Source organism: Anas acuta, chromosome 1, assembly GCF_963932015.1.
Source record: "Anas acuta chromosome 1, bAnaAcu1.1, whole genome shotgun sequence".
Lineage (NCBI taxonomy): Eukaryota > Metazoa > Chordata > Aves > Anseriformes > Anatidae > Anas > Anas acuta.
Window position 1 is genome coordinate 1,876,639 of NC_088979.1, and position 23,878 is coordinate 1,900,516.

The following is a 23,878-nucleotide window of genomic DNA, read 5'->3' on the forward strand; positions in this document are numbered from 1 at the left end:
CCTGGAATAATGTAAGTTAAACTCTCACTGAGTCTGAAATATATGCTTTTTTTTTTTTTTTGCATATTTTTTTTCTGCCATTTTCAGTTTGAATTCATATCCTTTCTTGTTTTTCTCGCTGCGTATTTCCACAGCACACGTTCAATACCTCCTAAATCCTCAGGTGCTTCAATTAAATGACTGAAAATAAACTTCAATGCTGCCTTATGATCAGCCCAAAACATGTAATATTTGCTGCCTTCGCTCTCCCCGCCTCCGTTTTCTTTTTTTTGCCTGGCACAGCAAATAAGTGGTTGGGTATTTGTTGTTGTATTTTTGTAGTCTGAAAGTAATAAATTAAAATTTTGTGGCTCGACTTCTGGAAACGTGTCTGTAGATTAAATATTGAATTTTTCTCCTCTCCTGGTGCACAATTATTTTTTACACCGTGCGCAGTCAATGCGGCACAGCGCAGAGGTCTGTCTTTATGTACAGAAATGTGATCTGGTATGGGGTCGTAAAAGACTTTTATAAGCTTCAGAAATAGTCCCCCGGTTTGTACCAGGTCTGAAAATTACCGCGTCTATTTTTCTACTGTGCTTTGTACCAAACCTCAGGGTTTTAGTTCCGTGTGGATCTGCTCTCCCGAAGTGGCGTGGTTTAGCTCTGCCTTGTTAATCTGTTTTGCTGTTTTGTTTGCGTTCTATTTAGCCCCAGCTGAAGCCGAAATGGGGAGTTGCTTATATGCAAAGACATTCTTACACTTATTTTAAAGTGCGTGTGCCTGCCTCTCCCTCTCTACACGCTTGCTGGCATTCGGCCTCGTTTCATCTAATGCAGTACTGGGCTAGAATTTTAATGTCTCTGCGGCCAGAGATGATTTATTAGATCCCAAAGCCCTGGCTCAGAGTGCAGGAAGAAAATATTGCATCAGTGAGCTTGCTTGGCACTGTTCAAATAAACCAGTCCTGAAAGACTCTTCAGTGTTAGGGCCTTTTTTTCCTTCCCTTCCCCTCACCCACCCCAGCCCCCAAATTTTTCCTGATACAGAGAGGTGCTCGCTCCTTGCAGGAATGAAGGCTGCGTGTTAGCCATCTCCAGATCTTGCCACAATAAATGTGTTTGTCAACAGCCTCATCGTAAAGCTCCTTAAATCCCCACAGCCACAGCGCAGGGGGCTGGGACAGAGCTGTAATTCCCAAGTGGGAAAAAAACGCCGCTTTTAGGACAGGCTGGGCTCTGGGTGATGAACTGTCGGGAATGCAGCATCGTGGCAAACGTAGGAGGCTGTCCCCTGGTCCTTGTTCTGGCCGTGGATTTGGGGTTCACACTGCTGGAGCAGCCCTGTGCATCTCTGCTGCCCGCGGCCCAGCTCTCAGGACCACGTCTGGCGGGTATTTACCTGCTGTAGGTTTTCAGTTCTTTGGAAAAGATGTTTTTTTTTTTTTTTTTTTTTTTACTGAGCTTGCAGTATCCAATACATCTTTGTTCAGCTGAGAGCCAAATTGTGCCGCTGCTTACACTGTCCCCGCAGGTCAAGGCGTGCTGAGTTGTGCGTTACAAGTTGGAGAGGTGACTTAAGAAAGACCTAAGTTTGAGTCTTGGTGTGAAGAAGGAGAAAAGTGCCTTGAATATCGGGGAAGTCAGGCTGAGAAGAGGAGCTCTTGAAATACTTGAGATGTGGGCAACAGATACTGGACGCGAGGGTTGGAGAGGGAAGTGCAAGAATGAAACCCTGGGGTGATGACAGGTGAAGACCTTTGTATCTCACAGTGAATTAAGTCACTTTAGTGAGTAAACAAGGGCTTTACACTTGATTTATTGCCATCTGTTTACGCTCAAAAATGAAGTTAGCATCTCTTGTTATTAGAAGCCCCGTGCATTTCAGAGAAGAGCATCCACCTCTAGGGAGAAAGAGTTGTTGGTTGTGGTGGCATTCCCAGGAGGTGCAAAGGACATAATAACCATGAATGAGATCTAATTGGGGGAAAAAAAAACTAATTTGAGCAGCCTGACAATGAGCAGTTGCATTCAGGATGACAGGAGTGTGTACGCATCTGAGCTTTTGTTTACCTCTAGTTGCTTCTTATTTCAAATTAGTAGCTATTTCCTGAGGTGAAGATCATTTCTTATTGCAGGTGAAAGATGTAGGTAAAGGGTCGTGTTCTGTTCAGGAATTCCGTTGTTAGAAAGGCTTTTCTTTCCTCATAAACTTTGAGAGAGCTGGGGGTGGTGGGCCTGGGGAAGAGAAGGCCCTGGGGAGAGCTGCCAAGGCCTGCAGGGGGGGCAGGAAAGCTGGGGAGGGACTCTTGGTCAGGGCTGGGGGGCCAGGACGAGGGGCAGCAGCTGGAGCCTGGCAGGGGGGAGGCTTCGGGAAGAAATTGGGAAGAAATTCTGCCCTCTGAGGGCGCTGAGGGCCTGGCCCAGGCTGCCCAGAGGAGCTGGGTGTGCCCCAGCCCTGGCGGTGCCCAAGGCCAGGCTTTAGGGGCTTTAGGGCCCCTTCTAACCCAAACCATTCTCTGATTCTATGCAAATAATTCAGGAAGCAGTGGTATAATTAACTCCCATAGCAATTTTGAGGTGGACAGTGTAATTTTTCATAGGTGAGAACACAGTAATGGCCACATAGTCTTTCAATAGGACATGGCTTGCTTTGAGCCTGAGGCAGGGACCTCTCATCTTGCTTGTTCTGTCCCACTCACACCCCCAAGGTGAATATATTCACAGAAAATCACCCGCATGCTGGATGGAGAGTGAAGGATGTGGCCACCAAATCCTTGTCATGGCTCCTGGGCTGGCAAAGGCAGATGGTTTGGCCATGCCACTGTGCCTTAGGGGATCTGGTGGCCATTGGGAACTTTCTCCTCTTCATCCTGCCTTGCCCCTTGCCCCTTTTCTCTCTATCTGGGTGTTTTATGGCCGTAGGACTTTTTCCTTCCCTAGTTGGGATGCCTTGAGAAACTGAACATTGATTTTTAACGTGCTGTGGTCTTAAAGACTTGCTAATTGTTGCAGGCCGCCAACACAGCTGCCAGCAGCACGTGCTTTTCTCCTCACCACGCTTCCGCCGTCCCCTCAACAAATCTGGGCCAGCTGTGCTGGGAGCACACGCTGGGAGCTGGACACTGCTGCGCTAGGAACACCGACCTCTTGTGTGCTAAGAATGGGGATTTGTTCCTCCAGGCGGGGTGGTGCCCACTCCGCCAGGCACGCCTGCTTTTGGGTGCCCGGTGAAAACAGCAGCCGGGCTCTGGTGGGGCTACTCCTGAGCTAGTGCTTGGCAAAATCCCGAGATGAGACAGAGTCTTCAGTGTTTCAAAATGCACCGAAAATGGTGCAAATAAATAATACAGTAGTGAAAAGCAGCAGACAGAGTGCTGGAATGCCAGCAGATCCCAACGCCAGTGTCCTGCAAAGTGCAAGTAATCTGGGTGAAGGGGAAGAGCTGGCGATAGCATGGCCTAACTGGCTTGGTCCCCTTCATTTTTCTCCATCAAAACAGTAACTCGTTCGTGTTGCTGCTTCCCTGAGCACTAGTGGTGCTTCAGCCGGAGAGTTTGGCCCAAGGGGCATCCCTGCTCCCTGCCTAAATTATCATTAGTGACTTCTCTTGAGTTGCTTTTTCTGCTCCCTGCCTAAAATATCGTGTTGAAGGGCAGAGAGGAACGTCTCCCTCCAAAGGCACAGCACACCTCTCAATAGATTTTCATCTCCAGCTTCTTTTCTGTCCTAACATTGCTTTGGTTTGGCTGTGGAGTTCTTTAATTTCTTTTATTTCACCAGACAGTGCATTATCCCTCCCTTGTCTCTCTCCCCAGCTGCCTCGGTCCTTCAAGGCAGCGATGTGCAATTCTCCCATTGTGGACGCTAGACCCATGCTGAATAAAGATGAAGTGGAAGCAGAATGCTTTCCCATTAATTTAAAACTTTGGTTATCATGACAACAGGTTACAACTCTTTTCATTGCCATGACAATCTCCCGCAAAATTGTTAAAATGCCGCCTTTACAGTTATTTTTAGTTTGTCCTCCATTCCCATGGAGACCAACTTTTACTTGAGGCGTTTGATACTTTGTGCCTGGAGCTGTTAATGAGCCTCGCAGAAGTCTGGAAGTCAGGAACGGACACCCCCGAGGTCTCCCATCCCTCCTTCAGCCCTTGCATGGACGGGCCGTGCACTTCGCTTTCCCGTTGCATTGCTCTGGTATCTGCCCTCCTTTCTGTTACCTCCCCTCGTGTGACTTTTAACATTTTTTAACATTTACATTTGCTGTTGCACCAGCAAATGCTGTCTTCTTCCTTGCCTACGGCCCTAAAAACCTTCAGGTTCTGCAGAGGACGCTGAGAAAAAAACATCTACAAGGGAAGAAAAAACTGTAGGAGACCCTGAGAGCACACTTAAAATGGTCATTTGGTTTTAGCCATGTAGTTAGTTTTGGAAAAAGAGGGGTTTTTTAGGCAAACCCCAGAGGTAATGGGATGATTTTGCTGACAGCACAAAATGTAGAATTATGCTTAGGTTTTGACACGACGAAAAGCTACCTGGTGCAGCGGGGTTCACACCAAAATCAAGTTTTCTTTTTGTCCACATACAGTTTACAAAGGAAGTTTTACTGGAGTAAGGTTTGCTTGATCAGCTGAAATATTACGAGCATACTGTGGAAAATTAGAGCTTAACTCACCTTGTGTGTTTCCTTTTTTTTTGTGTGTGTGCTTTTATTTTATTCTTATCTAGCTAATTCGTGTAATCATGAGAATCTCCCCCTCGTCAGTTGGAAATAGGAATTAAATGCAAATAAATAGCCAAGGCCAGTGGTGGCTTCTTTGACCCTTTCTGACAGCCCTGGCTGTCTCAGAGCCTTCTGAAGCCATCCTCGGTGCCTCCTTCGCTGTATTGCTGAAATTCATGGTGTAACGTGTAGGATTTTTATCGATGAGGCTTTTCCTTTTATTCCTCTTCATTGGACGCGAGCACGGCTGCTCCAAAATCAGATACAGTGACATGGGGATGGCGCCCTCGTTTGTGCTGTGCTAGAGAGGTGACACCACGGGTTATCACGGATGTATTTAAGGCTAGCTGCTTTTCCCTAAAATTTCAGAAAATAAAAAAAATCCCATGTGAGGGAATTTCCCAGCTATTTCTTATCTATGCTGTCAAGATGCAGATCATCCGAGCATCGCGTTCCTTCCACAAAGGTTGCACAAGGAGGACGAGGTGCACGGGGTCTGTGGGCATCTCCTTTACGTTCATCCCCCCCCGGAGTGCTGGCGGTGGTCGGCATTCCTGCTTCTTGCCCTAAAACTCTTTGTTTTAAGAGATGGTGTGGAGATGCAGATAATATTTCGATCGATAATTTTAGCCTTGGTTAGCTCGGGAGCTTATCGTCAGCTCCAAAATGTTCTTTTTTTGGTTGTTTAAAGTCTTTTCGAGATAATTAAATCCTCTTGCTGTGTAAGGTCACTCTGAATCTTTGTACAGCAGATAAGAGCAATCAGAAGAGTTTTTAATGCGTCTTGTTGGCAGGATCAGAGTCCTTATGCAAAGTCAGATCACACCAGAAGGCAAAAAGACTCAAAAAAATAACATTTTTGTGCCTTAACTCAGCCTCATCTCCCATTTTGCCATTACACGGACAGCAGCATTACCTGGGAGGGTGAATTTTTTCCTTCTGCTTCTCTTGCTGTTGCATTGTTTGGGTGTTGTTTTTTTTTTTTTTGCATTTTTGTGACCAGTGGATCCCTTCTCACGACGTGGTGGTTAGTGGAGCACCCGGCGATGCGTGCGCTCGCTAAGTTTGGGGCCAGCAGCTCCGGTGAATCACCCGACGAAATCTCCAGGCACAGAAAAATCCAGTTTCCTTCCTCTCTCGCTTAGCAGGTGTGGAAAAGGCGTGTGGTAATGTGTTATTTTAGCAGGGAGGAGGAAGACAGGGTTCTTCAGATTTCCCTGCTGGAATTCATCTTATTTAAAGCAGCGCAGGAACAAATTAAGTCTGCTCGGTTCCCTTAGTAAGGCGAGGGCGCAGACTTCTCAGGGTTTTGTCATCGTAGGCTGTCCTTTGGGGCTCAGATGGCAAAAGACCTTGACCTGCAGCTGGAAAAGCCCGGGCTTGGCAAATCCAGGCTTGTGCCTGGGGCACCAGCCACAAGGAACTGGGCTCCCTCATGCCAAAAACGGGGCCAGGAGTTTGGGTTCAGGCTGCCCGCGATGCTGAGGGGTCCTCCTGCATCTCCCCTTTCTGACAGCGTGGTCCTGCGATCAATGAAGACTTTTAGGGTGAAGAGAGCTGTGCCAAATCCTTTCCTCATGGGAAGGTTTGCTCCGTCTGCTTACACACCAGCCACGAAAAGCTTGTCTGGAGCATCGGCTTGCGAAGATTTGGGAGAAACATAAACTCTCGGCAGCTATTTCCAATATTTCTTGGAAACAACACGAGTGTGATGTGCACGAGCTTCGTCTGTCAGTAAACAAGGATGGCAAACAGCTCCAGGCAGCTGGGGAGTTTTGGATACCAAAGCACTCATCCCAGGCAGGAATCCGCTCTTAAATAATTTTCTTTTACCATAATAAACAGATCTTTGAAGCCTTGAGATCAAGGAGCAAGCAAAAATGTAGAATGATAACTTATGAAGGTATTACGTTGTTCGTGCCCCTCGAAAATGTTGCTGGGATTTATTATAGTAATTTTATGCTAACGGGAGGATTTCTCATCTGTCTGTGGCTTCTTTTGCTGCTCAGATCCCTGGATTCTTTCTGTATTCCCATGGAAAACCCAGCGTGCTTCATCAGAGCTGCTAAACCTGTGGTCGCCTTCAACCCAAGCCTTCATGGAGGCTGTCCTCTTCCTCCTCCTTCCTTGTTTTGTTTCTTGCTTGGTCCTGAAGAGATTAAACCTCGGCTTAAATAAAAGACCCCCTGCTTGGCTTTCTCACTGGCCATTTTTTGATAATTTACAGAAGCAAAACAAGTCACATTTTGCATCTCGAGGAGACATTTCCCACCCTTGGTACTGACTGAATTGGAGATAAAATCTCCCGGAGCTCGCCGAAGAGCCTCAGTAAACACAGAATGGGGGGGAGCAAACTCTTGACTTTATTTTTTAGGTTTTTTTTTTCCTTGCAGGATGGTTCTCACTGCTGACTTTGTTGCATTTTGCTGAGATAAACGCTCACACAACCTCGGGACACCATGGAAATAGATGGCACACAGCAGACAGAGCTTTTCAGCTCTCCCTCGCCGGCTCAGCTGCCGTCCAGGCAATTTTGGGGACGTGTGGCTTCGCAGACAAGTGGTTGTTGGCCTGCGTGCACTGCGTGGGTGGCGTACGTAGCTTCTATTTTTTCTGCTAAAGCAGGAAGGGACCCGGCATTCATGTGAAAGAAGCATTCAGCGTTGTGGTCTGCTCCGAACGAGCAGAGGGAGCGCTGCAGAGAGCGGCGCGAAGCAAGCGAAGGGGAATTCAGGAGGCATCTGCCACGAGCTCGGTATCAAACGCTGCCAGGCACTGACTCAGCAAGCACGCAGCTATTGATTATCCAGCGAGTCGTCCACTTGTGCGCCTTCCAGCTCCTGCATTAACCCGTGTTTAAATCATCCCGACAGCTCCCCGGGGCTCCCTTGGCTAATTTACCACTCGAGGCGGCGCGGGGAGGTCCCTGCGGGCACCTTCCTGCAGCACACGGAGCCCACCTGGGGCTTTGGCCATGGAGAAACCCCTTTTGCTTCCCCCAGAAGAGGAATAGGGTCATGGGGCAGCCTTCAGCTCTGCCCACGTGAACCCAAGCCACAAGCTGCTCCCCTTATGATGTTTGGAGAGGTGTCCTTTGGTTGTGGGACAGACCAAACGCCTCCTGCTGCAAAGCACCGCGTGGTTCTTCATCATCATGCACGTCCTTAGTGGTCCTAGGAGGCTCCAGCTCCTGGCAGATCCCTTCAAAGTGGCTCTCCAAAGAAAACAGAGAGCGGGGCAGCCTCACCAGGCGGGGCACGTTGCCCTGAATTTCCATAACCGAGCGGCAGGGCTTGGCATTCTCCTTGATGGAGACGTTCGGTGGGTGTCATGACTCCTCATGGTGCTGGCAAACAGGGCAAGCTGCCTTTATTTGACAACGTTGGATGGGTTTTATTGCCTTATTTCTAGAGACGTTTTTATTTCGTTCTCCTGAAAATCAATGGGTTTCACAGGGAGGTTTCTGCAGACCACAGCATCCCCGTGCATGCGGACATCGTGCCGCTGATGCCCGCGCTGTTCCTTCTTGCTAACCACAAGCCTTTGCTCCCTTGGACTGCCCGTCCAACACATTGCATCGGCCGAAAAAAGGTCGCTTAAATCCTGCAGGTGAACAGGAGACGTGCTGTGTGCCAGAATCAATACTGATTTGGGGGACGAGGAGGTCAAACCCTGAAGCGTTGGGTTCTCCTCCAGCCTCGCTCCTCTCCGCGTCCCCGCGGCTGCTGTGTACAGCAAGCAGATTTATGCAGCTCATTTGCTGCCCCTCCGTAATCGTTCTGAGCTCTGCATTAATGTGCTGAGCAAGTAAAACTAGTTAATGAGAGGAGGAGAAAGGAATCTTTTTGTAGGTCTAATGCTCTTGTTCCTGGAAGCGGAGGGGAGTAATTAGCATTCCAGCAGAGGAAGCAGTTACTATGGCAGTGCGTATTGATGAAACGCAGTGGATACAAGCGAGCTAATTCAAACCAGCCCAAGGCCGTATGTTTAGCTCCGTCTTTGTTATATAACAAGTTTGGAGGTCTTTAAAAATTGCTGGGTAGAAATGACCTTCAAGGAGCCGTTCCAATGAGAAAGCCTTTTTGTTGCCGGTGCGCAAACTCATTAGTTACATAAACAGGACGAAGGGTTTTAATCTCCTTTGGACGTTATTTGCATATTTATGGAGACTTAGCGCGGCTTTTTGTTTGGTATTCCACTGATCTGTAAGTGGAGGGCACAGACAGCCCCAAAACCCACCGTGTTTCCCTAAAGTTTCTATTGAGGTAGGTCATCAGTCCTTGAGGTGGGGCAACAGGGCAGCTTGGCTGTGAAATCATCGAAGAAGGAATCTCTTGGTATTTATATAAATATTTATTTACGTGTTTCATTTCCATTTATTTGTATTCCTTGTTAATCCTTAAAAGAAGCGTTGAGGCAAATGCTCTTCGCTCCAAATTGCCACGGAGAACACGTGTGGAGAAGCCAGGACTGCGGCTTGCCCCGTGTTTGCCGTCAACGCCATCGCTCTGTGATGGAATTGGGATGGTTTGGTGACCGAAGGCGACGTGGGAGCCAACGATGTCCCTGCTACACTCTGCTGCTGCTCCCTGCTGTCCGGAGAGGCTTCCTGTTGGCGTTCCCCGCAGTTCTGGTTGGAGATGCTTCGTTTTGCACAGCCACCACCTTCAGCTGTATCACACCGGGGCACAAACGTGTGGCTTCTGGAAGTTGAAGGCATATTAAAAACAAAACAAAACTAAAACCCTGCACCGAGTATCGTTTTCTTAACCACACGTAGGCAGAATGGAAATTGTAGAGACCACAGGTAGGAGAAGGTGCTTGGAACAGCAAGGGATGTAATTAAATCGCACGGTGTCCCTGAACGTGGGCTATTGCGGTGATTAATTTTAAATGCTGTCCTGTAATTATAATCAGACCATAGACTCTGCAGCAACCTTTGTGCACAAGCAGCGAGGAGCTGTTCTGCGTTATTGACTTTGGAGTAGCTGGAGGAAATTCAAAACGTCTTCATATAAATTACATTTTGGTCATGGTCCGCTCGTCCACGCTGGCTCTGCGGGCACCAGCGCTCCCAGAATCACAGAAGGGTTTGGGTTGGAAGGGACCTTAAAGCCTACCTAATTCCACCCCCTGCCATGGTTAGGGACGTGTTCCCCCAGCCCAGGCTGCTCCCAGCCCCATCCAGCCTGGCCTTGGGCACTGCCAGGGCTGGGGCACGCCCAGCTCCTCTGGGCAGCCTAGGCCAGGCCCTCAGCACCCTCAGAGGGCAGAATTTCTTCCCAATTTCTTCCCGAAGCCTCCCCTTTTTCAGTGTCAAACCAGCTGGGGTGCTGTTTCCATCATCTCCCACTCCTGGTACAGGTTACAGTGGTGATAAACCTTCTGCTTGGTCTCATTTCTGAGTCCCAACTTTCCCCAGTTTTCTCACTGCTGGGCTGCCCCTGGGGCTTTCTGCTGCCTTTGTTCCTTTTGTAGAGTTTTCTTTTCCCCAGTTTAAGGGAAAAAAAAAAAAGTAATTAGGGGAATAACCAATTCCCTAGCCACGTGTTTCTTACGGAGCCCAAGGGATGTCTTTTTTGAGGAGAGGCACCCTTGCCACCAACCATCCCTTCTCGGGCTCCGCGTTCATCTCAGCACCCAGGTGCCATTCCTTGGGTTCCCATCGTCGTCTTCAAGTTTTTCTTCATTTTTTATTTTTATTTTTTAATGAAAGAAAAAGGAACTCAGGCAGGCTCCGTCGCGTGTCGATCTGGGCAAGTGTTCCTAATAAAACATTCATAACGTTGCGCTCTTTTACGAGCAAAATGGTGGCCCCCACGCTTTTACGAGCACTGCTGCACGAGCCCTCGTCGAAAATATGCGCTCATTTAATGCATTGTAATAAAGAGCTCTTTATAGAGAGGTTTCTTTATAGTTTATTCATCGCTATTTATGTCGAATTCCCTTGAGAGTCTGCGAGGCTTTTGCGTATTCAACCTTTCTTGGCTGTTTTGCCACGTCTCGCTCATCGAGGGGGTATTTACAAGGTACTTAATATTTATTTATTTGATGAGCACTCCCAAGTGCTTCGGTTTTGGAATAACAAACTCTGCCTGGCTGCTGGGGGAAGGGGTTTGGGGGGGATTTGCCGATGGGAGGGCCCTTTGAAACCCCGATCCTATGGATAAAGAGAGCTGCCGAGCCTCCTGCTTAGGATCCTAGAGTCATTAGGGTTGGAGAAGACCTCCAAGATCCTTCCAACCGTCCCCCTACCACCAATGCCCCCCACCAAACCCTGTCCCCAAGCACCACGTCCAACCTCTCCTTGAACACCCCCAGGGACGGGGACTCCCCCACCTCCCTGGGCAACCCGTCCCAAGGCCTGAGCGCTCTTGCTGAGCAGAAATGGCTCTGCTTTGGAATCCAAGTCCACGCTTCTCTTACGTATGAACCATATTAAATTCAGGAAACGTTTGCCTGACTCTTAAGTGCTTTTCTCTCTTTTTTTTTTTTAACCATTGGCCCTTTTATTGCAGAAGCTCAAGCAGACGTCGGAACCCCATTTGATTTAAAACAGGCGAGCAAACTTAGCGCGTGCCGTAAAAGCCAGCTCTGTTTATTGCAGGGCTGAGCAGAATTCACCTGCCTTTCTGGGGAGGCGCGTGTCACGCCGGACCCAAGGCTCGGGAGATAAATCAGGGCACTGGGATGCCTGGCTAATCTCGTGGAGGATGCCGTTGTGATAAGATAACCGACTGGTTGGGCTTGCTGGAAATGATTGTGAGCGCTGGGAAGAGCGGCGTTGCAGCACGCAGGCTGCCCAAAGCAGCAGATAACCCCCTGCACGCGTGGCTTCCCATCCTGCTTTCATGGTTTTGGGTTTTCCGCATGTATCAGGGGATAAATTAATGGTTTTAATCGCCGTGTAAAAAAGCCCAAAGGTCAGATAACGTTGTCGTAGATTGGGTTCTCCAAACACCCTCCCCGCAAGGGCAGGCGAGGAGGTTGCAGGACCTTGCAAGCAATTAATGCTTTCAGGGGGGACCCTGGGGGCTTTTCCTAAGGCTGGGCTGAACCCGTTGGTGAATTCTCCTTGAAGACTGGGGTTGTGAAGATACGAGCAGAAACACAAAGCAGGGATATTTAAACAAATCTGAGATGCTGGGGGATGAGATGAAGTGCAAATTCAGCAGCAGAGAAGAATGGCATGGAGCTAAAATAAACCCAAAGCAGCTCGGGTCGTTAAATGTCCCTTTTTGTTAGCATCTCTTTGTGTCCCTTTCCTCTCTCTAGCAGGTTATTATTATTACTTTTTTTGATTGGAACAAATAGTCAGGATTCTGTTAGAGAAAAGAGCCCTACACAGTGAAAAAAATAAATTCAAACTGCGGGTTAAAAATGGGTTTCTTCCTCTAACAATACTTCAGGTGTATTCACCAGGGTGGGGGCAGAAAGGGAAACGTCCCAAAGGAGTGAAACCTTTGCGGTGATTTTCGTGAGGAAGCCAAAAATAGCTGGTTTTGGGCAAATAAACCTATTTTGCTTCCAGTTGTGGCTCAGGTGCCCCAAATTCGGTCCCGGCTTGTGCCACGTGCACGACCCAGGTGCTGCGGGATGCTCCTGCTGCTGCCCGGGGTAACGAGGACCAGCCTAATTAGCACCAACCTGCAGCCCTTTGGCACGGCTTCTGCAGCTCTCCCAGCGCTCCCGTGAGGTTTGGGTGTGGGATCCAAGCTTGGGGCCCTTTATGGCCCCATTTTGTCCCCATTTTTCACCCCCTGTTCTGCCTGCTCCTCCTCCTCGGTCCGGGCTGCGGAAGCGATGTTTCATTTGGCAGGCGAACCGAAAACATAAAAATAATTCCATTCGGTTTGACTAATAATTAATATTTATTCTTCCCCAAACACCCCGCTTGCCTGCCAGCCAGTCTGGTTGCGTTTAACACAAATTATTCCATTCAACCCCAAATGTTTAATTTCCATCATTTCTGAGAAAAAAAAATAAAGGAAACAAAGAGCGAGGAGAGGAGCTAATTTTCCCCTTCAATCCAGTAGTCCCAGGGCGAGGGTTTTCATTCGGGATTGGGAAGAAACAGCTTCAGTTCTGAGAAGATCCGAAACCTGTATGCTCTCATTTTAAGGGCGATCACCACCAGGCTTGAGGATATTTTGGGCTGTTTTTCCTATTTATTTATAGTCTAGTGGGTTTGCAAGGTTTCTCCTGACTCCACTGCCAGGTCATGAAAGGATAAGACCGGTGGAAATGAAGAATTTCAGCTTTTTTTGTGTGTTTTCCCTTCTGCTTTTCAAAATATGCTTCTGAGATCAGGTGAGGAGCGTGAATAACATGCCCTGCATGCACCGTGTGGATTCAGACAAGCCCCAGAAACAAAAACAACACCAAATTTAGGATGGGCACAGTGGAAATCAAACAGCAGCACTGTTTTGTACGGGAAGATTTAGCATCCTTTGCCGCACTGTCGGTCCGAACGCTGGATTTCTCAATTTTTTTCCCCCAAAGTTTATAGGATTTGTAGACAAAAAGTTTCTGCAGCTGGTGCTGCTTCGTCAATGGACTCTCACATCCTCTCAAATTCCTGATGGTGAGTCACCCCGCAGCGAGGGGGAAGGAGAAGCAGCGCCGTCTGATTTCAAGCACGTCCCCATTCATGCCGCTGCGCGCGTTGTGTATGATGAGCGTTACATGGCTTTGTTTTCCTAGAATGTGCAATTAGCAGAGATATAAAAAGCTGCTCGCAGTTTTCTTCGGTAGCAGGGTGAGAATGAAACAGCTGAAAGAAGGCAGGACAAGCAGAAGCCGCTCAGGGCTCTTTCCTCTCCTAGGTTCGTCTTGGCTTTTCTGCTGACGTTGCTTCCACCAACACGCCTATGAGACCATCACCCAGAGGATTTCCTATCTCACCTCAAAAAGCCCACCTTATTAGGGTAAATATATTCCAATTAACAAAAGTTGAGCTCAGCTTTCTTCTTGGAAAGCCGGCTTGGTCTTGCAGTGGAGCAAGTCTGTGCTGCAGTGTCCTAATTAAATGAGGTTCCTCATAAGAAGCAAAATGTGAATCAGAGCAAGCAGGTGGTGATCATAGAAGCTCCCCGCATCGTGTCCCAGGTAGATCACTAAAGCAGTGCAGTGTGATATTGTCCTCAACTAACTGTTGCACAAAGTAAGAAGAATAATGAGGAAAACTCATCTGTTTCGGTTAAAAATGAACGCACAGTAAGTAGCACGCATGCTACTATCAGGTCATACATTTTCCTTCCTCGCCTGCGTGTATTCCCCTTATTTTCTGACTATTTCGACAAGAAAAAGCAGCAAAGGTGATTTACAACATCAAAAAATTCAGCTTTCACCTTGTTACTTTGTGCATACATGCCGGGTTTTAGGTTTTGTGCCCGGACTTCTGCTACATACTCATTAATTGCGTGCGTACAACTCAACCTCTGGGACTCAAAGACCTTCTTGAATATTCATTGAATAACTCCTGCGAACGTCTTCAACTTGCATGCCTAATCAGGTGATACATTTACTTTCTTAATCCCTCCTGACCCCCTCGCATATGTAAATGGCACGATCTGAAAGCAGCGCCGGGCAGGAGATCCCTGCCTGCCCTACCAGCAATCGCAGTGCCTCTTCCCGAAACCTCTTGGAAAAATCCTCAGTCTTAAGTCTGGCTTGGCCAGGCTATGGCCCTGACAACTCATAAATTAGTTTTATCCCATTTCTGTTCCCTTTGAAAAGGAACCCACATCTACATTTTCTTTAATCTCCTGAAAGCCTGCACGACTTACACCAAAAAGCTTTTTGGAAAATTGCTTGAAAGCATTATCAAGCAGGTAGGAAACCAACTCACAATCATGCTAATGTCTTGGAACTCTTTCCTTTTAATTCTTTTGTGAAACGTTGAGGGTCTGTTCCGGTAAGTTTCCCTAGACATCCCTAATGCCACCATTTATTTAACGCGATTAAATGGCACTCCTCGTTATTTATAAAGCAAACCTGGCTGAGCTGGAGGAAGGGTCTCAAAAGCGAAGGAACCTTTTGAAAGTCACAACGATGAGAGCTTGAGTAATAAGAGTGCGTAATGCCATCGCGGCCTTTCCTCCACTTTCAGGTTACTCTGTGGCTTTAAAGTGAAAATGGTGGTGAGATTCTTTAGGACTCGTTTATTTATTTATTTATTTTCCCAAATAGTACTGACCGGGCTTCTGGGGCATGATTTTAATCCACCGTGGTTTGTTGGGTTGTATCTTGCCCCTATGGGGCCCTTGGCATCCAGCAGGACCATGTCAGTCTACGTAGACATGCCCGGCTGCTTTTGGGGTTAGAGTCACTGTGGGTTTCGGGGCTTTGTGTTGCATCACTCCTAAAAAGACATTCAAGCAAATGCTTCAAATGCATCCCTATTAGGAGAAATCGCAGCATGAGCTTAGGTACTTTGCAAATCATTTGTTCTTTTTGGACGTTGGTGCATTATATTATGAGGGCAAACTCTTTCACAACGGCAGCGGGACAGCTGTGTGGCCGCGAGCAGGTTGAGCTGGTCAACCCATGTTGATATCGTGCTTTGTTTAGGGCTTAATAATCGGAAAACCACCCTAAAAAGACAATGAAAAAGATTGTTTCAGAATAAACGGCTAGTGCAGGTTCCGTATGCGGCAGCGCTCGAAGCTGAAATGTGTTTATTAGCTCTGTAAGGCTGATAGGTGCATATTCAGCTTAGTGTCTGGTAAAAAAAAAATAAAAAAACAATCAAAAAAGCCAAACTGGTGTCAGCTGGGAGCTGGGCTCTTCTTTCCTGGCCCGAGTGGGTGTCAGGACAAAGGGTCTGTGCACGAGCCCCAAACAGGCTGGAGAGAAGAAGGATTTTCTTGTGGGTTGCTCATCCCAGCAAAGGTACGACTATCAGGTGCCATGAACCTCACCCCACATAATTAGCTAATCATAAATGATTAATTTCTATGAAATACGTTGGAGGTGAAGGCACGTGAACCTCTGTATAATAACTGATTGTAGACCTCCGTGTAAAGATTCTTAATTTGGCAAGCCTGTTCCTCGGTACTACTTCTGATCAGCAAAAAAAGCCCCCAAAACAAACAAAAAATCATTTCAGAAAGGTGCACGGGAGATAAAATAATTGTGGGGTGATGGGTGCGTGCTGAGGTTTGGACTCAAAATGCCATCTCTCAAGCTACTGCAGGCGAATTTACGCTGTCATGGAATATGAATTCAGCCCTGTGACACTGATTTCATTATACACTCCAATAAAACAGGTTATTGAGTTACACAGGTTATATATAGTTCTGGAAGACAGCTACTGTAAGGAGCACAGCACTTGCTCCTCTTTCGCTCTTGTGACGGCACATTTTAAGGCAGAATCATCCCACACACGGCAGCCGAGCCCTCGTAGCATCTCGCTCAGGTGAGACGTCCGGACTTTGAGGTACAAAGCCATTTGCAGAAGTGCCCGCAGAGAAATGCCATCTCCTCTTCGGCCTGTGGTCACAGAAAATAATCCTGACACCGTCTCGTGCCTGGTTCCAGGCCGTGACTACCAGCCCAGCTGTAATTTCCTACTGAAAGAAGGCAGTGTATTTTTTGTACTGGGAGAGGATAAAGGCCACGACAGAAGCTGGTGTCACTTGGCTGGGACATTCGATGGCTTGGTGCTGGGAGCATGAAGCCTGCTCGGTGTTTACGTGCTGGCATTTAGAGGAGCTGGTCCAAAATACGGGCTTAAAACTAGTGGAGAGGTTGAGGTGGTGGATGAATCTCTGGGTTCAGCTTTGGTTTAGCTCCTACTTCAATGAGTTTTCTGACTGCACAAGGAGTTCAGTGAAGTACGTGGCAGGGAAAAGAAATGTTCGCTGACCTGTCGGCCCCGTGAAATCATCTCGCCGGGCTTGGCAAGGCTGCCATGGGAACCGTAAGGATGAGCAGAGCAAGCTGGGGGTCACGTTTGGCACCTGTAATGAAGGAGAGGAGAGAGAAGGAAGAAGTTTAGACAAAAATATGAAGGCTAAATTCGGGGTGATGCTTTTAATTGGTCCGTGAGGGTGCTCCCGGGGCGAGAGAGGCCTGGAGCACCTCTGCCATGAGGAGAGCTGGGGCTGCTCGGCCTGCAGGGGAGGCTCTCATCGGGGGTGCCCCCGGCCTCACAGTCACTGTAGGAGGACTTTTTGCTTATGCTGAAGCTCTTCAGATCTTTACTTTTATGTCCCTTTTCATAACCTTTTTATCCTCTGGTGCGTTTGGGAAATAAAACACCAGAAGGATCCTGCGAAGCTGCCTGGAACTGTATGAAAAGCAGTTGTCCTGTTTATTGACCTCTGCTGGAAAGCCTGAAAGCGTACTTCATTTTTAGATGTGTTCCTCATTTCACCACCTATAGTATTTATAATCATGTCTTTCAAGTGTGGGACAAGCTGAGAGCCCAGGAATTGCTGGTCTGGAGCAGGTCCTCGTGGTCCATCTGGTTCCTCCTCCCCATAGCAGGACAAGCACCAGGTGCTGCAGAGGCCTGGTGAGAAGACACGGAGGACTTTTCCCTCTCCAAATACAGATATTAGATCTCACACTGGGCTCTAGTATTTTGCTTTAAGCTCTCTGGTATGAAATCTTCCAGCTCTTTCTATGGCGGATGAGTTCTTCACTAATTATTGACTCAGGTACCTCAGATATTTATTAAATTTTTGACGTAGGTTGCGTAGTCTGGAGAGGACTTTCCAAGAAGTGTTTCTTAAAACTGCTTCGGTATTAATCACCTTTTGTCTTCATTCAATGGTGCCTTGTTCATTTTGTGCCAGGCTGGTAATTTCATCTCTACTGTATCCTTCCTTCTTGTCTCCTTTCTAAAGTGAACTGCCCTCGAGTTACCGAGGTCTGAGTGTCACTGAGCCTTTTCTTGTGCTTTTGCTGCCCTTCCCCGATCCCCATTAATTTTGTAATACTCCTTTAGAGCTGAAGAGCCTGGCACCACACAGAGAGCCCAGAGGAGAGCAAAGCACTGCTCGCTCTGCTCCCCAATGCCTTGCCTTGTGCATTGTAAGGTCTCATTTGCTTTCTTGGACCCCAGCTGCTCACTGAGCAGACGCTTCCCTTCATCCTGGCACTGCTGAGCCAGTCTCTTCCCTTGGACATAGCTCATTCAGTACTTCAGATGTTCTTTTTTTGTCCCAATATGCATTGGTTTACACTCATCAGGAGTGGATTTTGTTGGTTGTCATTGCTTATTCACCAAACTTTGTACATTTTTCCCCCTCCTAAATTCCCTACGGTCCTCTCTGATCTGGCTGATTTTGTTCATGCATGTTACCGGCACGTTTCCTTTCATACTTCTCATTTTGGTTTATTAATACATATTTAGTGGCTTTTCATTTTTCTTCTGATGACTAGTAGAGAGTTGGGGCTGCAGCAGATTAATACAAAAAAAATAGCCTCTTCCATGGGCAAAGGGAACTGCTGGGGGATATTTTCACCTTGCCCAAGTGTCCAGCCCTCCTCTGCGCCCACAGGGCAACTTCTCAGTGCTACAGCGCATCACTGCTGGCTTTTAGGAAGGGCTGTGACCTCCTCTGTCCCTGGCCACTATCACTGAATCAGGACAGCAAGACCAAATGTCCTTTCTTGGCCGTGCAGTGCGGGCTGTTGTTATCGATGCCTCACAGCAACAGCACAAATCAGTTCCAGTGGGAGACAGAAAGTACACCCTGTCCAGGACACCGCGCCTGGGTCGGTTCAGGCAACGCGTGTTTTCCCCCTCGTTAAAACGGGCAGTGAGCTGCTATCTTTTAATTGAGTGCTCAGCGATAGCAGCAGCATGTGTGCCAGGACGTTTGGGGTCCGGGAGCGGACAGGGATGCTGCAGAGGGCAGATGCTCGTGTGCCTTCCAGCGTGCTGGGAGTCTACTCTTCTACCCTTGTTTTGTGTGAGTTTCCTTCATCCCCTGCCAAACTATTAATTTAATAGCGTTGTCATTTCACTATCTCTATTTTTTTTTTTGCCTGCCAGACCATCTACACTTGATTTGCAGTTAATTTTCCAAAGTGCATGCGGCTCCTTGGACAGGGAGAGAAAGGCTCTGATGTACGATCCTCGCATCAAATCATAAAGCTCCACTTCACGCCGCTCGCTGGCAAACGTAATTCGCCGGGGGAATTCTGTTTGTGGTTCGGGTCCTCGGGTCTAAGACAGCTCTGTGCTGTAAGTCATTAGCAAACAGTGGAGAAGCTCTGTTGCTGACTGACAGCTCTGTGTGCCATCATTCCGCTGTGGTTTATTTACCTTTTTCATTAAGCTTAGGTGTACGACTGCCCACACTGAAAAAAAAAATAGAGTAAATTAGCTTCAACAGGAATGATTAAAGCTATTACCATATTGTAATTTATTACCTATTACCAGGCAAATGAGTGCAGACTGACTTAGTGCTTTCCCTGCACCGTGCTCTTCATTGCCACCGTTCCTCCTAATAACGGGAGGTACTCGACACCACTCGCAGCGCAGTGCCCAAAATGAATCCAGCACCTCTTAGCTTCCAAATTCAGGTGAAAAATAGGAGTGCTATCTCCTGTAAATTTCATATAAAGCCATGCTTGCCTTAATTGCAAGTGTGGAATGAAAAGATACCATTTGGAGGGAGAGAGGGAAGACAGAAAAAGCAGGGACTGAAGTGCAAGAGGGGAAGAGAGAAAGCATAAAATAGCAATTATTAAATAATTCTGTGTCAGAAACTCTCTGGCTAATATATTAAATCCTAGAATAATTTAGTTTAGAAGGACTCTCTGAAGATCTTTTTTTTTTTTTCCCAGCTCCTGGCTCAAAGCAAAGCCAACTTCAAAGTTAGATGTGGAGTCGTATCCAATTGAGCTTCACATATTGCCAAGAAGGGATATTTCCCTACCCTCTGGGCCGCCGTTTCACCCCTCCTGTGGATGTTTCTTCCTAATATCGAGTCGAATTGTGCTTGCAGCAACCTGTGCCCATTTTAGCTCATGATTTCGCTGCGTGCTTCCAAGCAGAGCCTGGCTCCATCTTCCCTCTAAGCCCCCAGCAGGGAGCTGCAGGTGATATTAAGGTCTCCCATTTGCCTTCTTTTCTGGCAGAGCAAAGGCAGCTTGTAGTCCTCCTGATCCATTTGTAATTCCCAATTCCAGGAATTACAGGTGCTGGAGTCAGGATGCTGCATGCTGTGCTCTCATCAGCTGCTGAGCCAGTTGTCTTACTGGTGAGGGCATCAGTCGGGCATGATTTGTGCTTCCCAAATCCGTGGTGGCTGTCCCCAGTCACCTTCTTACCCTTCACGTGCCTGGTTATGGTTTCCAGAAGGATTTGTTTCATGGATACAGAGGTGAGGCTGACGGGACTGGCGTTCCCAAGTTCCTCTTTGCCCTTGGTGAAGATAAACTCAGGCTCATTTAGGTTGGACAAGACCTCTAAGATCATCAAGTCCTACCGTTAACGCTGCCAAGTCTACCATGAAACCAAGTCCTTAAGTACCACTTCAATATGCCTTTGAAGGACCTCCAGGGATGGTGACTCCACCACGTCCCTGGGCAGCCCGTTCCCATGCCTCACAACCCTTCCAGTGAAGAAATACCCAACCTAAACCTCCCGTGGCACAGCTTGAGGCCATTTCCTCGATGGAAATGTCACCAGATGGGTGAGGTGGTTCCTTTTTCCCCATCATCAGGGACCTTCCACATTGCCATCAGCCTTTGGAGGTGACAGAGAGTGGCAGAGACATCACCAAGCTCCCTTTGCACATCTCAGACATATCTCTGGACTTGTTCCCTATGGAATTCAGCCTTCCTTGATCAAGGGTCGTACTCGAGTCCTTCAGCCTTGGCCAAGACAACCTGCTCTTGGGCACGTGGGAGCAGAGCTGCTGGTAAAGACACAGCGAAGTCCACCCTGTGACATTAAACCAGAGGGGATTGGAAAGAGACTCTGGGCAGGAGAAGTCGGGTAAAGCAGCATCTGGAAGGGGATGAGGGTTTCGGTGGGTGAAGGATGCAGGTTTGGAGGAAGCTGAGGGGGGATGCAGTAGAGCTTGGCCAGAAGGCAGATGCTGACTGAAGAGGGCTGCCCAGAGGAGCTGGGGGTGCCCCAACCCTGGCAGTGCTCAAGCCCAGGCTGGATGGGGCTGGGAGCAGCCTGGGCTGGGGGTAGAGGTTGGAATTAGGTGATTTTTGAGGTCCCTTCCAACCCAAACCCTTCTCTGATGCCAAGAAGCTCACCAGGGCTATGGCTACGCAGTTGCAGGTTGACCTGTTGGCTTTTCGCTATTCCGTATCACTTAATTTATTTTGCATTTGGTGCCTGGCTGGTACCTCTCAACTTCTTCTCCAGGAGACCAAAATAAACTCCCAGGGGGAGCTGGTTAACATGGGGGGGGTGACTTTGGTGTGAATTTCCAGTCCAGGTCAAGACGTGTGAGTCTTGTGCCGTTGAGCAATGTCCGTCCAGGCGTGATCTTTTTCTTGATGCTTCTGCTTCTTCACTGAGCTTTTTTTCCCCTTCTTTCTCGGTAAAACTATCCAGCAATGAAGTGCAGGAGGATGTAGGAAGCAGATTGGTGTTTGCTGTCTTCAGTTCATTCCCCGAAAACAGCTGGTAGCCATTTAGGAGAACGGGACAAATACTGCAACTGCTGCCGCGCTGAAACTAAACACATGATTAAGGCAGAATCGACGGCTCCCGTTTCCCAACTGATTATTTGTCATCATGCTTTGGTGAAGGACGTCGAGATGAAAATTCATTGTTCCTGTGTGCATATAGATATTATTTATTTGTACTGGCAGAGACTGGATTCATCTGTTTGCCTTGAAAATGCAGCAAGACGAAGCGTGGCAGTCCCGGAATGCTTTCTCAGCTGGATTCTTCCCAAATAGTTCGTACTTATCATCCACAGATTGAGAAAGTTAACTGTATACTCTTGCGGAGGGGGAAAGGAGCAGTGTTTATTTGTCCTAATTGTGAAATTCAGGGCGATTTACGGTTCGGTTGCTGGAGGTTGGCTTGCACAGGCTGATCCCATGATTCTGCCCCCGTAGTTGCACCACGGGTCTTATAAAACCATCCCAGAGTTTCCATTTTACAAAGCACGATTTCAGACAGCGGTTTCGAAAAAGCGGGATTTTAAAAAACAAGCAAAACTCCCCAAATTCTCCGTTTTTCTTTCAGCAAGACCCTTTTTGTAGGGAGCGAGCCGGTGGCTTCTCTTTGCGTTGGCCGGCTCTTGGGCAAGTTAAGACTTCACGTGGCATCTGCGAGCTATTAACATCTTCCCCGTGCTAACAGAAACAGGATCGCCTGTGATAGTTGTGAATTAGCCCAAAGATTTTTATTTTTTTTTCCCCAAGAAATTGTGATCTTTTCGAGAACTCCGCCGTAGCTCGTAAAAGCGTTGGCTGCTCCGTGGCTCCGTTTCAAGCAGAGCTGCGTTTCCGAGCTGTGTTTGTGCTCCAGCAACATCAGGTGAAGTCTGCTTCGGTTTTAGCCTTTGACAAGGGAAACCACGGGGTTCTTTCGCTCTCCTCCTCGCTGTCTGCCAGCGTTTACACGCAGTTAACCTCTCCTGATAGATCAGGCCACGTGCCTCGTGCCCGCACCAGCGACGTTTTACATGAATGGGGATCATCTCGCAGATGGGGGGAGGCTGGAAGCGAGATAAAAAAAATCACAGTATTAATTTTTTTTTTTTTCTTCTTAATTCTGAAGGACGACAGAACTTCATTATCCAATATGCTTAAAATTGAACGACCTAATGAAATTTCACACCCACTAAATTTAATCACGGATTACTCATGTGGGATTTGAATCAGATAAAAAGGATGCCTCGGATATTTGGTAGCGCTTGCATAAGGTAATAAAAATCCGCAGTGTTCTTTGTCCTTTTCAGCAAATGTGAATTGCTCGACCTACTTTTTTTCTTTGCTTTTCTTTACTTTTTTTTTTTTTTTTTTTTGGCATTGACTGACCTGAGCCTGACTTCCTCCTGGGCATCAGAGAGCAGCCAGAGAGGCAGAGGAATCTCAGGAGCGCTTCCTCCTGGATGCTCTTAATGCACGGCGGCTTTTTGGTTTTGCTGCAGTAGTCTGAGGCCAACGCAGGCTGGGAAGATGAAGAAATACGTTAGCCTGTGTATAAAAAGGCCGTGCTGATAAGAGGATGTCATCCGGAGGAGGTGAGAGCTGGCTGCTGGGCTCAGGTTGAGCTCAGGGCCGTGTCTGTGGCTGCTGAATGATCTTTTGCAGATCGTTCCCCCCCTCCAAGCCTTGGGTGTGTGGAGCTCGATGGCATTTGGCTCCCAGGGATATTCTGAGCCCGAAGTGATGAGCGGCTGTTTGTCACCACTGTTGCCAGTCCTGGTTTGAGGAGAAATCAGAGCTCACACTCACAAGCAAAGCGAGATTTGGGGGAGAAAAGGAGACGAGCAGGATGACTGGACTTGAATTTCCCAGGGATCTGCTTGGTGCTTGCACACAAAGGACCGAACACAGCGGGTGCTGTCTTTAGAGGCAAATTTCCTATCAGTACCAAGGAGGTCTCATGATTTAGGTGCAGGCTGATGGTCCTGGATCCTGTCACTGACAACTTTTAAGCAGGTTGTGAATCAAAGCTAGTTAGTGAGAAGAAATCAAAGGAAAACCTTTGGGGTGAACCTCTTCCATCCTTCCCATTTCTAAAATAGTCTTAAAATAGATACATATTTCTTATTCCTGGTAGAGGAAAGGAGAATGGCATGGAGAAAGCCAGGAGCTGAGGATGTGGGCTTTGTGGTGATATTCTGAATACACAGGGATGGAATAACAAAGGTTTTCATCAGAGCTGGAAGAAAAACTGCTGTGGTGGTTGGGATGTGAGGTGGGAAGGGGATGGCTGCATGGATGGAGGGGGAAGAAGGCCAAGTTGGAAGGATGCTCAGCACAAAGACTCGAGGACTTCAACCGAATTTGGTGCTGAGAGGTCGCAGCTGAAGGCAGTGATGGATCTGTAAATGTGAGTGCACGGGCAGTGCAGGAGTGATGAGACAAACCTGCAGAGAAAAGTCACGTATTTCTTCTCCGAGACCTTCAGCTGATGGGTGAGCATCCTTGGTACCCATGAGATGTCAAGCTGAAATGTTATTTGGCAGGAGGAGCCAGGTCTACGTCGGACATCTCAGGAGTTTC

General features: G+C 47.8%; 1 long non-coding RNA gene across 2 annotated transcripts in view; it reads left to right on the forward strand.

Moving 5' to 3' along the window:
• The window catches only part of LOC137860297 (uncharacterized), a 117,612-nt gene extending 94,279 nt beyond the window's left edge, over positions 1–23,333 (forward strand). The window contains exon 4 of one of the 2 annotated variants that reach the window (XR_011098851.1): positions 22,425–23,333. This is a non-coding gene — a long non-coding RNA (uncharacterized lncRNA). Of the gene's footprint in view, positions 1–9,114; positions 9,453–22,424 lie in introns of those variants that run through there. The other variant, XR_011098818.1, reaches the window with a different exon arrangement.
• The last annotated feature ends 545 nt before the right edge of the window (positions 23,334–23,878 follow it).